This window comes from Macrobrachium nipponense, chromosome 16 (genome assembly GCF_015104395.2).
Source record: "Macrobrachium nipponense isolate FS-2020 chromosome 16, ASM1510439v2, whole genome shotgun sequence".
Lineage (NCBI taxonomy): Eukaryota > Metazoa > Arthropoda > Malacostraca > Decapoda > Palaemonidae > Macrobrachium > Macrobrachium nipponense.
Genome location: NC_087209.1, coordinates 48,839,885 through 48,853,489, shown reverse-complemented (window position 1 = coordinate 48,853,489; position 13,605 = coordinate 48,839,885).

Below are 13,605 nucleotides of genomic sequence, written 5' to 3'. Positions count from 1 at the left end.
AAGGTCTCGCGGATACTCCGTTGTTTATTTTCCTTCGTGGCATATATCTTTATTTATGGATTTATCACGTTCCTAACTTTCGTGATTCAGTTATATATATATATATATATATATATATATATATATATATATATATATATATATATAATATATATATATATAGTATATATATCTATATATATATGTGTGTGTGTGTGTGTGCATATATATATATATATATATATATATATATATATATATATATATATATATATATATATATATATATATATATATGATATAGATAGATAGATAGATAGATAGATAGTTAGATAGATAGATAGAGAAACAGAGAAACAGAGACAGACAGATAGAGAGTGAGAGAGAGAGAATGTCATTAGCACCAACTTAGTGTCATTGAGAATACAAAGGTATTACAGACCACATTTATGGTTTAGCAAAGCATAAATTGAAATTCCGAGAGAGAGAGAGAGAGAGAGAGAGAGAGAGAGAGAGAGAGAGAGGGTCATTTGCAGCAACTTAGTGTCATTGAGAATACATACTAGCATTAACAGACCACATTTATGGTTCAGCCGAGCATAAACAGAACTTCCTCACTCTCAAAGATCGAGAGAGAGAGAGAGAGAGAGAGAGAGAGAGAGAGAGAGAGAGAGAGAGAGAATAAATTTCCCAAATATCCAAAGGTATTACGCTCTCAGCTCTTTCGCCGAAGAATTACCGCCACATTTGTCTCAGCGTAATGTCAAAATAGTCCCCATTGCTGACACAATGGCGTCTTAAAGGGAATGGCTGCTTCAATGGCGACCCTTCTTTAACCTTTCTCTTGGACTCTTAATGGATTTGAATAATAAGTAAGACATTTTAAGTAAGACTCTTAAAAAGCCATTCTCGCTTCAGGAGACCTGATGTCTAAATGAAACTTTTTTATCACTGGCTTCTAATGTTTTTATTTTTTATTTTTCATTAAAATGAAAAATAACTTTCCTATAAAATCTTAATTCCTTATGTGACTTTAATTCCCTGACTTATAATGAACTTAAATTAAAATAATAAACATTCATTCAATGTAACAGCTACATAGAAGCCTTACATTCTCTGGCTTGTAATAAATTTGAATTATAATAATCAATATTTATCTAAACTAACAGATACCTAAAAGTCTTTCCTTGGTGACTTACATTCTCTGGCTTGTAATGAACTTGAATTATGATAACCAATATTTATTCAAAGTAACAGATACATAAAAGCCTTTCCTAAGTTATTTAAATTCTCTGGCTTGTAATGAACTTGAATTATGATAATCAATATTTATTAACAGTAACAGCCGCATAAAAGTCTTGAAGTCTACTCATTTCAATGAATTGGGATCATAAATAAAATTATATTTTCTTATTCTATCTTCAAATGGATAGCAACCTAACTTAACAAGTTTTCCCTATTTCGCTTTCAACACTTATAAACCATAAGTATGATACTGGTGGTACTTTGTTCTTTAAAATAAAAGTATCCAAAATGACTTTTTATTCAAATGACACTATGTGCTTATTTATAAGTACAACTTCCGCGGTAGTGTTTCCTGAAAAATAATAGCTCGCAATATGATACTGTTTTTTTTTTATTCTTAAAAGGAACAGTGTCCCACAAGTCTCTTGATCAAAGGGCTTATAAACGAATTTGAATTTACAATAAAACTATTAAAAAGGTGAATTGAGAAGGCGAATTGAAAAGGCAAATTAAAAATGCAATGTCTGAATTCGTAAGAGGCGCGATGAAATATTTTCAGGCATGGATGTGCAACAGCTCAGGTATTGACAAACAGGTGACTAGATACCTGTAGATTCACCGCGTGTTTGTTTGTGTGTGTGTATGTGTGTGTGTGTGAGTGGGGTAAGAATACACTTATGAACACACCATCACATACAAAAGAGAAAATTAACTGTCGCATATAAAAATGCAATTCGAGAAAGTAGAATCCATTATATACAAACAGGTGGACAAGATACCTAGATACATGAATTGTAAGTATGTGTGTGTGTGTATTTGTGGAAAGAGAACAATTATGAATACATTATCACATACAAAATAAAAAATTAACAGTACCATGAAAATTATCAATGCAATTCGAAAAAGTGGAATCTCGTATTTGCAAACAGGTGATCTAGGTACCCTAGGATACCAGCCAAAACTGCTATCTCATACAAAAGAAGAAAGAAGGCAAAAACTATCTCATACAAAAGAAAGTAAGAACTATATCATAACATAAAAATACATATGATTCAAGATATCAGGTTCTCATTTGGGTAATTCTACCCAGAGGTAAATATTTAGTAAATATTACGAAAGTAACTTCTCAGCATCTTGAGTATCCATCGCAATACCTGAAATTGTTTTGCATTTTCTAGTATTCTAACCAAAACAGCCAAACATAACAATGTCCTTAGGTGGAACTTCCAACAGAATCAGGCAGAAACTCTCTCTCTCTCTCTCTCTCTCTCTCTCTCTCTCTCTCTCTCTCTCTCTCTCTCTCTCTCTCTCTCTGCAGCATCAGTGGCAACAGCAGCAGCAGTAGCAGTAGCAACAGCCTTTCCCAAAGACTGCTGTTTTAATTCAGATTTAACTTGTTTGTTTGGAGAGCAAACTTGGAGGGTCGAGGTCTCTCGTGTGAGTTGCCTGCCTCCTGTTTGTTTACCCAGCATCCGCGGAGCGTATCGTAACACAAGACAATTTTCGCTCGATTTTGCTCTGCCCAAAGAGTTTTGTTTTATTTATTTTTATTATTATTATTATTATCATTGTTCACTAGGTGCTCTGAAGGGCTAAAACATACGTGCTACTTTCCCTTGTGAGTTTTTGTAATTATTGTTTTTATGTGTGTTTTTTTTTTTTTTTTTTTTTTTTTTTGATACGATAATTTTTCGAGAATCTGTGATGCACATCCTTTTACCTTTAATATTTAATGTCTTCGTATGTGTTTTTTCCTTGACTTTGAAGCGATAATTTTTCGATACTTTGTGATAAAAAACGCCTGATGCTTATGCATGATTTAGATGAATATATAGATATTCTGTCCTATATTATACGAAAAGGAATATAAAAATGATGTGATACGACTTTTCTTCTAGTTATTATTATTATTATTATTATTATTATTATTATTATTATATTATTATTATTATTATTATTATTATATTATTATTATTATTATTATTCTATCAAGTTATCATTCTCGACTGGGTGGTTTTTATAGGGTGGGGATCCCGGGTTACATCCTGCCTCCTTTTCTCACTGTGCGCGCTATTTCTAGGAGCACACTCTTCTGCATGAGTCCTGTGGCTACTTCGGCATCTAGTTTTTCCAGGTTCCTTTTCAGGGGTCTTGGGATCGTGCCTATTATTATTATTATTATTATTATTATTATTATTATTATTATTATTATTATTATTATTATTATTATTATTATTATTCAGAAAATGAACCCTATTCATACAGAACAAGCCCACCATAGCTTTCAAATATTATGGTGTTCTTTAGGAATACCTAACAGAAGGCAATGGGAAAGACATTAAGATGAGGCCACTTAAGAGAAAATAAAGAAATAAATTAACAAATTAATAAATAAATACACAAAAAATGTAAGTAAATTACTAAAACACAAGGAGAATCATATTAAGGTAGCAATGCATTGCATCTTCGCTTGCATCTGAAGCTCCAACCGCACGACTGTAGTAGGTTTGCTCACTAGATAGAAAATGGACCCAAGTATTCTGCTCAGATCATTCCCTCGCTCGCCAGAGAAACAAACAACGGAATCGACCAAACGAACCACACGGATATCTGGGGTGGCAAACTACACAGATTGTCCCAGAGAACAAACGCCAGCCGGGGAATCTATTCCATTGCATGACCTGATATCCACAGCGAGTCAACAAGACTCCAGACCAGAGACTCACGTTTTAAATGCATCAGATTTGGATCAAGGCCACGACAGCGATTTCTGGGACAAGGATCTTTACATTTAGCACCACAGAAGTATTGCTGTTGATTTTGGCGTTTCGTTTGACGTTGTCGAAGTGTCGTGTAATTGGAACTTCAGAGGTTCAAGAGAAGATGCAATGCGTTAGTACCCTAGTACTATTCTCCTTACATTTTATTTATTTATTTTTTATTTATTCATTTATTTATTTATTTATTTATTTATTTATTTATTTATTTATTTATTTATTTATTTATTTTTATTTATTTATTTATTTATTTATTCATTCATTCATATTTTATTGATTATTTATTTATTTATTTTATTATTTATTTATTTATTTATTTATTTATTTCTATTTATTTATTATTTTTATTTCTTTCTTTATTATTTATTCATTCTTCATTATTTTATTTGTTTATTTATTTATTTATTTATTTATTTATTTATTTATTTATGTATTTATTATTTATTTATTTATTTATTATTTTATTTATTATTTATTTATTTATTTATTTATTTATTTATTTATTTATTTTTTAATAAAAGATCTACTTCTGTGTTTAATAAGTGATTACCTCTTCCTGCATTTCCTTTTACCTTCTGTTACTTCTTTCGAATGAACACCATAATATTTTTTGGAAGCTTGAACCTTCCAGTCAACGACCCCTGCGGTGGGCTTGTTCCATACGTATAGGATTCATTGTCTGAATAATGATAATAATAATAATAATAATAATAATAATAATAATAATAATAATAATAATAATAATAATAATAATAATAATAATAATAATAATGATAATAATAATAATAATAATAATAATAATAATAATAATAATAATAATAATAATAATAATAATAATAATAATAAAAGTGATGGACTCCCATGGGGGTGGGCATGATGCAACCAGGAACCCCACCACTGTTTAAAAGTACAACCCTGTCTAATTGGAGGACTATGGTAGACGAAATAATAATAATAATAATAATAATAATAATAATAATAATAATAATAATAATAATAATAATAATAATAATAATAATAATAATAATAATAAGAAAGCCTTCGACATGATACCACACACATGACTAATAGAATGCCTTAAAATATATGGGGCAGAGGAAAACACCATCAGCTTCCTCAAAACTACAATGCGCAACTGGAATACAATACTTACAAGCTCTGGAATAAGACTAGCAGAGGTTAATATCAGGAGAGGGATCTTCCAGGGCGACTCACTCTCCCCACTACTCTTCGTAGTAGCCATGATTCCTATGACAAAAGTACTACAGAAGATGGATGCCGGGTACCAACTCAAGAAAAGAGGCAACAGAATCAACCATCTGATGTTCATGGACGACATCAAGCTGTATGGTAAGAGTATCAAGGAAATAGATACCCTAATCCAGACTGTAAGGATTGTATCTGGGGACATCAGGATGGGGATGGAGTTTGGAATAGAAAAAGGCGCCTTAGTCAACATACAAAAAGGCAAAGTAACGAGAACTGAAGGGATAAAGCTACCAGATGGGAGCAACATCAAACACATAGATGAGACTGGATACAAATACCTGGGAATAATGGAAGGAGGGGATATAAAACACCAAGAGATGAAGGACACGATCAGGAAAGAATATATGCAGAGACTCAAGGTGATACTCAAGTCAAAACTCAACGTTGGAAATATGATAAAAGCCATAAAGACATAGGCAGTGCCAGTAATCAGATACAGCGCAGGAATAGTCGAATGGACGAAGGCAGAACTTCGCAGCATAGATAAAAAAACCAGGAAACATATGACAATACACAAAGCACTACACCCAGGAGCAAATACGGACAGATTATACATAAGACGAAAGGAAGGAGGGAGAGGACTACTAAGTATAGAGGACTGCGTCAACATCGAGAACAGAGCACTAGTGAAGACGAGTGGCTAAAGAGTGCATGGGAAGAAGGACTAATAAAAGTAGATGAAGACCCAGAAATATACAGAGACAGGAGAATGACAAACAGAACAGAGAACTGGCACAACAAACCAATGCACGGGCAATACACGAGACAGACCAAAGAACTAGCCAGCGATGACACATGGCAATGGCTACAGAGGGGAGAGCTAAAGAAGGAAACTGAAGGAATGATAACAGCGGCACAAGATCAGGCCCTAAGAACCAGATATGTTCAAAGAACGATACACAGAAATAACATCTCTCCCTTATGTAGGAAGTGCAATATGAAAAATGAGACCATAAACCACATAGCAAGCGAATGCCCGGCACTTGCACAGAATCAGTACAAAAAGAGGCATGATTCAGTGGCAAAAGCCCTCCACTGGAGCCTGTGCAAGAAACATCAGCTACCTTGCAGTAATAAGTGGTACGAACACCAACCTGAGGGAGTGATAGAAAAAGATCAGGCAAAGATCCTCTGGGACTATGGTATCAGAACAGATAGGTGATACGTGCAAATAGACCAGACGTGGCGTTGATTAACAAAGTCAAGAAGAAAGTATCACTCATTGATGTCGCAATATCTTGGGACCCCAGAGTTGAAGAGAAAGAGAGGGAAAAAATGGATAAGTATCAAGATCTGAAAATAGAAATAAGAAGGATATGGGATATGCCAGTGGAAATTGTACCCATAATCATAAGAGCACTAGGCACGATCCCAATCCCTGAAAAGGAATCTAGAAAAACTAGAGGCTGAATTAGCTCCAGGAATCATGCAGAAGAGTATGATCCTAGAAACGGTGCACATAGTAAGAAAAGTGATGGACTCCTAAGGAGGCAGGATGCAACCCGGAACCCCACACTATAAATACCACCCAGTCGAATTGGAAGACTGTGATAGAGCAAAAAAAAAAAAAAAAACAATAATAATAATAATAATAATAATAATAATAATAATAAGTCTTATTGAAAGATATTGCTGCATCAGCTGCATTCAACTTTTAAATAGTCTTCTCTATTTTTCTAATAATAGCTTTCTCTCTGCTATTACAACTGGCGAGTATTGCGCCGATATTGTAATTTATTACCAAAATCGACATACCCGGGACCTTATTATGAAGAACAACCCGACACCCCCAGCAAGAGACCTCTAGAAACAGTCGAATGTAGTCTACCAATTCTTATGCCCCGTCCGTGGATGTCCCGGCTCTTACTTTGGGTATGACTTCTATGAAACTGTCCAAGAGGATTTCCTGCCACGTACAAGAAGGAGCGATTAAAAAACCATATCATGACAGCACACCAGGAAGCTATCTCCCGCGACGGTATTATCAAGAATATAAAGATAATAGGGAGGGCTCCGGACCAGCGATGCTTGCGACTCCTCGAGGCACTCCTCATACAGCAAGAGAAGCCCTCATTGAATATGACGCAGGAAGTGCTCTTCCTCCCCACCAACTTAAGGAGACCTATGTGTATAAATACAAGTAATACCAGACCGAGCGACACCCCCGATCTAAGAATACCAGATGAGACGAGCAGCCCAGCAGCCAATGACATCGCGAGCCGTCGTAACACAACGCCCAGGGAAGCCTTGCCCCAGCCTCGACGGTCTGCTAGGCTGCAACTTCGCGACCTTCAACGACGAGAAGCGTCTTGAAGAAAACTTCTTTCAACCAATGGCGGGAGCGCATTGCGCCACCGGCCAATGAAAACGCAGCTAGCGGTTGAACCCCTGCTGACCTGCCGCTATATATTGAGTAGATCTTGACAGCAACAGCATATTAAAGAACTCAATGAGTATGAAAGAAGGTGGAAAATAAAAACCAACCAGGACAAGTTCAAAAAGGCTAAGGTACTGGGATGCGGGATGTTCTCACACATCAAGCAAAAGATCAGGGATGCTAGAGTAACCAAAGCTAAATTAGCACGATTCGGACAGCTTAGACCCAAGACTAAAGCCCACCTATATAAGGCGCTCATTAGACCTGCCCTGGAATACCCAGTAATACCAACATGCTTACTCAGTACCAGCGACAGACAAAGACTACAGAGATTCCAAAACGGAGTCCTGAGTTGGATAGATGGCTGCAACAACCGAGACCTGGGGGACGGGGGAACAGAAAGGCTTCATGCAAGATACCGCATTGAAGCTATCAATTTCCGTTTCTACCGTCTGGCAGACAAGGTATGGCAGAAGCTATCTGACCAGGATGAAGAACTAACGACCAACAGCCTGATCTCCCTGGACGACGAGGACTATAGACCCCACCTCTGGTGGCGACGACTTTCCAGGTTCACCCAAGATGGGTTACCCGACCCCATCTTTGTGGACACGGACAGTGACAGTGACAACGAAAACTAGGATAACCCCTGGAATAAATTAGAATTAAGAATAGCATTAAGTACTTAGAATTAAGGTGAACTAGTTTTAGAAGCCAATAAGTAAGAAGAAATGAACCAAGTTGAATCAACTAAAAATGGGAATCAAATCCCAAGTTCCCTGAGAACTAATAATAGAATTAAGCTCTTGATTTAATTAAGGTAAATTAGTTTAGAGATTAGGTAAAATGTAGGGAACAAAAATTAGGTAATAATCAAGAACAAAGTACTAACCAACTAACTCTAATTATAAGATAAAGGGGAAAGGCAGTCCTAGAAGGGCAAGGAGTCTGGAACACTTGCTTAGCTACCCTGCCCCCCAGAAAAAAAAAAACTACTAACCTCTAACCCTTCACGGGATGGAAGCCCGAAATAGCATAAGTTACTAACAAGTGGACATAACACAAATGTAGCATTACAACGTGGTTTGAGTTCTCATTCCCACCCACCCCCACCAAGGGAGGGTGGGAGAGAGGACGATACCAATAAGGAGCCTGATGGCACAACTAACTTTGACTAACACCCTTGCCCACCTGCCTTCCTAGCAAATTCATACATCACTAGAACTATAAAGCTCATTATCAATCCCAAGACAAACACTACACTAAACAACAAAAGACTAATAGGTTTGTCCTATTCTTACTCACTAGCACTAATACCTCCCTTTCACCAAACCTTATAACCCTTCCAAAACCTTACCTTCCTTCTGGGACCCTCCAGGGGATAACCCCACTCCATCCTATCCCCCCCGCTTGCTTGCTTGCAACAACAGTCTGCTCCGATCCACTGCCGTGATCATACTCGGATGATACCGAGAGAAACGTTGGCCAATATATTAACTTATATTTTGACCTATTTGTTCATTTATTGTAACAAATAAATAAATTTGTAACAATTATCCCTGAAATTGACTGCTCCTGATGAGTAATATCGGCGCAATACTCGCCAGTTGTAATAGCAGAGAGAAAGCTATTATTAGAAAAATAGAGAAGACTATTTACAAGTTGAATGCAGCTGATGCAGCAATATCTTTCAATAAGACTTGTTTGAAAGAGGGTCTCCTTCCAAATAATAATAATAATAATAATAAAAGGTCTGCTTTCTGTGTCGTTTGGTAAGTTGCCACTCATTCAAAAAAAATGCTTTTAATATTCAATTCAAGGACGTAAACGTTTTGGTATATTATACTACAAAATATTCTATAGATTTATTACAAATTTCGTATAATAACATACTTTAAAATGTCACAGAAACACACGGACATAAAAATTCATACACATTACGTAGAAAAATTACTTTAAAATTTCATGGACGAACGTAAAAGCTTTGTGATATTGTACTGTAAAATAATATTCATGTTTATTGCAAAATTCGTATGATAAAATGACTTAAAAGTTCGCACAAACATACACACATAGAGCACAAAATAAATGCATAGACATTATCGCAAAATTCTTATGGCAACATGATTTGAAAGTACACACACAAACATTGCAACACAAACACGTACACAAACAAACGAACGAACGAACGCAGGGTCTGTCGGATCTATTTCATGGAAATCAATGTTAAAATTTTGTGGCCTCGTAATTAAACCCTGGGCCACTGCAATGGTCCAGCACACATTGCATTGGTGATGACACATTACCCAGGTCAAAATGAAACCATATTTGATCAACCATTTCTTTCGGCAGCGCCGGGAAATGAAATCATTCCTTTATTAGCGTATCGTGAAAATATTCGAGAGTATATTCATTAGAATAAATAAGTCAAAGATGTAAAGATTTTCTTTGTTTCTATTGATACTGAGGTTGTTTGAAAGATGACTAACGTTGCAACGCTGCAAGATTAAATGTGTACGAATGTGCTTAGTTTTCCAGCGTGCCAGGCAGATAATCTACGTGGAATGAACTCCACGTTTCATTCTCTCTCTCTCTCTCTCTCTCTCTCTCCTCTCTCATTGTAATACATTTGTAGGTCACTGCACTTGCAAAATTATATAAGCGATAACGTATGTATATATATATATATATATATATATATATATATATGTATATATATATATGTATATATATATATATATATATATATATTTTAAACAGATGATCGTTTATGACTTAGGAGAATATGAAATATACATATTCGAATGAGACATGAAATATATTTCCAGTCCAGATTTTACCAGACAAGAAAATCTACTGACTGATTTACGACGATCAATGAATATATTATGAGCGTCATGTCCTATGTATTCCTATGTATTCCTATGTATTCCACGCACGTAATTTTATCAGACGAGAAATCTAATTGATTTTGACCTACGAGTGGTAAGAAAGGTGATATATCAATAGTTATATATTACATATAATTTATAAATGCTGAAAGCAACCAATTACCAATGTATCACAATCCCAGCCACGAAGGCAAATATGAATTCTCAAGCAGACTTTGCCAAAGGTTCAACATAAAAAAAAAAAAAAAAAATCTCCCATGTTTTTTTCGTAAGGTTATATAGCTACCATAAAATAAACAATCAAGATAAACTTAAGATAAAGAGAGGTTGAAAGAGAGAGAGAGAGAGAGAGAGAGAGAGAGAGAGAGAGAGAGAGAGAGAGAGGCTATTGGCCTGGCACGGCTGAGTAGGTGCCAGAAAAGATAAAAAAAAATGAATCAGGCCATCGTGAAAACTTACCAGATCCCGAGATATCGATAAACGGAAGAGAGAAGAAAAGTTTGGAGCGGAAAATGGTTCGGAAGCTAACAGTGGCCATCATTGGAGACGACGCTGATGGCAGTATAAGGGCTGAGCGATAAATTGGTCATAGGAGAGAGAGAGAGAGAGAGAGAGAGAGAGAGAGAGAGAGATGCAGTTTCTGTATGGGGGATGGTCAGGCCGCTGGAATAGTTCAGTAAGTGTGGGTGGAACTTCTCGAACATTCTCTCTCTCTCTCTCTCTCTCTCTCTCTCTCTCTCTCTCTGTCAGTGCTTAACGATCTAATTAACGAGACAAATAACGAAATAGCAGGTGCTCATTATGCTAATTACATCATGTGAGACAATGGTCAAATACATTATTTTTTTAGGGGGGTTTGTAAGGCAGTCCAAATATAGCCTTTGTCGACTCTCTGGATTTTCGGTTTTGGTCCGACTTTGGGGGAATCTGGACGGGTCCATAGATTGTTAATTGTTGCGCGTATATATATATATATATATATATATATATATATATATATATATATATATATATATAGTATTATATATATATATGTATAATATAAACATATATATATAATAATGTATATACACGCAAACATAAAAAGTGTCCATATAGTCCCAGTACCATTACAAGTATTTATTAACTGTAATGATACTGGGACTTTATGGACACCCTATACTATACATACACACACACGCAAAGGGTCCGAACTGGACCGAAAGTACTCGGCTATCTCACTTTTTCAATTTTTCCTTCGTGGCAAATAAACATTTATTTACACACACACACACACACACACACACACATAAATATATATATATATATATATATATATATATATATATATATATATATTATATATATATATATATATATATATATATATATATATATATATATATATATATATACATACATATACAGATATGATATACATATGGACATAAAACCATCAAATTCTAATCTCAACAATCTCTTAGCATTGAAAATCCCAGAAAGAGAGAGAGAGCGAGAGAGAGAGAGAGAGAGAGAGAGAAGAGAGAGACGTATCACCACCATCAGCTTGTAAAATGTTCGATGTCTTCTCAAAAAGCCATTACTAACTTCTCTGGGGCAAGAATCCGGTGCCCAAACTTCGGGTCAAACTTCCAAGGCTGCTGAGGTTTGCCTCAAGTTTTTATTTGTATTATTATTTTTATTTCCGTACTCTTCTTCTTTAACATAGATATTTTCATTTTATTTATCAGTGGGGTTGATATGGAACGATGATGAATAATGAGGGTGGAAATACAATGATATATATGTATATATATATATATATATATGTATGTATGTATGTATGTATGTATATATATATATATATATGTATATATATATATAATATAATAACTATTATATATGTTACTCCCCCCCCCTTGTTCACTAAACTACACAAACTAGAAACTCTTACCTGCTGTCAAGTTGTGCCCTCTGTCTGCAATCATGTCATTAGGCTATTAAGATCTCGTAAGTACAAAAATATACTATTTATTACCCAAACCAGTTGAATATAAAACAGGACAAAATGATTAACAAGTCATAATGGCAGAAAAGCCTTAAACTGCCCATAAAGAAACCCAAGGATAACACACACGTTAAACAATTCTAACCTCCATGAACTAAGAACTTCAGCATCCCAGACCCAAAATGTCAATAAGTTCATCGTATTAGTCAGGTTAGAGATTCCCGTCTCTAAATTAGCCATGGAATAGGACCCATCTATAATAAAGATAATAATGGATAAAAGATATATCACACAAACTAGAAACTCTTACCTGCTGTCAATTGTGCCCTCTGTCTGCAATCATGTCATTAGGCTATTAAGATCTCGTAAGTACAAAAATATACTATTTATTACCCAAACCAGTTGAATATAAAACAGGACAAAATGATTAACAAGTCATAATGGCAGAAAGCCTTAAACTGCCCATAAAGAAACCAGTAAGTTAACATTCTACCCTCCTGACTAAGAATTCACTCCCAGACTCAAAATGTCAATAAGTTCATCGTATTAGTCAGGTTAGAGATTCCCGTCTCTAAATTAGCCATGAAATAGGACCCATCTGTAATAAAGATAATAATGGATAAAAGATATATCACACCTTTCTCTCTTTCTCAAAGGTAACAGTTTTATAAGTCTTTCAAAATATGTCCTACCTTTACGATGGGGCGTTCTCTCCCGACACTCGGCGTGTAACACCTCACCTCTTAGTGTTCACCTAAAAGAATGTGACTTTTGCAAGTGCCTTGGACTATTAGTCCTGTAACACCCATACAAACGATTGTACATGCCTCACGACCTGGTGAGTGATCTCTCGGTTAAACTGCTTACGTATTCAAATTCCTTTCTCATGTAAGCTGCCCCTACCGCTCAGCCTGTCTACAAGCAAGAAGTGATATGTGACTTCACTTAACATTACATAGCACATCACATTGGCATTTTTGAACATATTATTAATCATAGCCCCTCTTTCATCTGACATATATATACATACTATATATATATATATATATAGATATATATATATATATATATATATATATA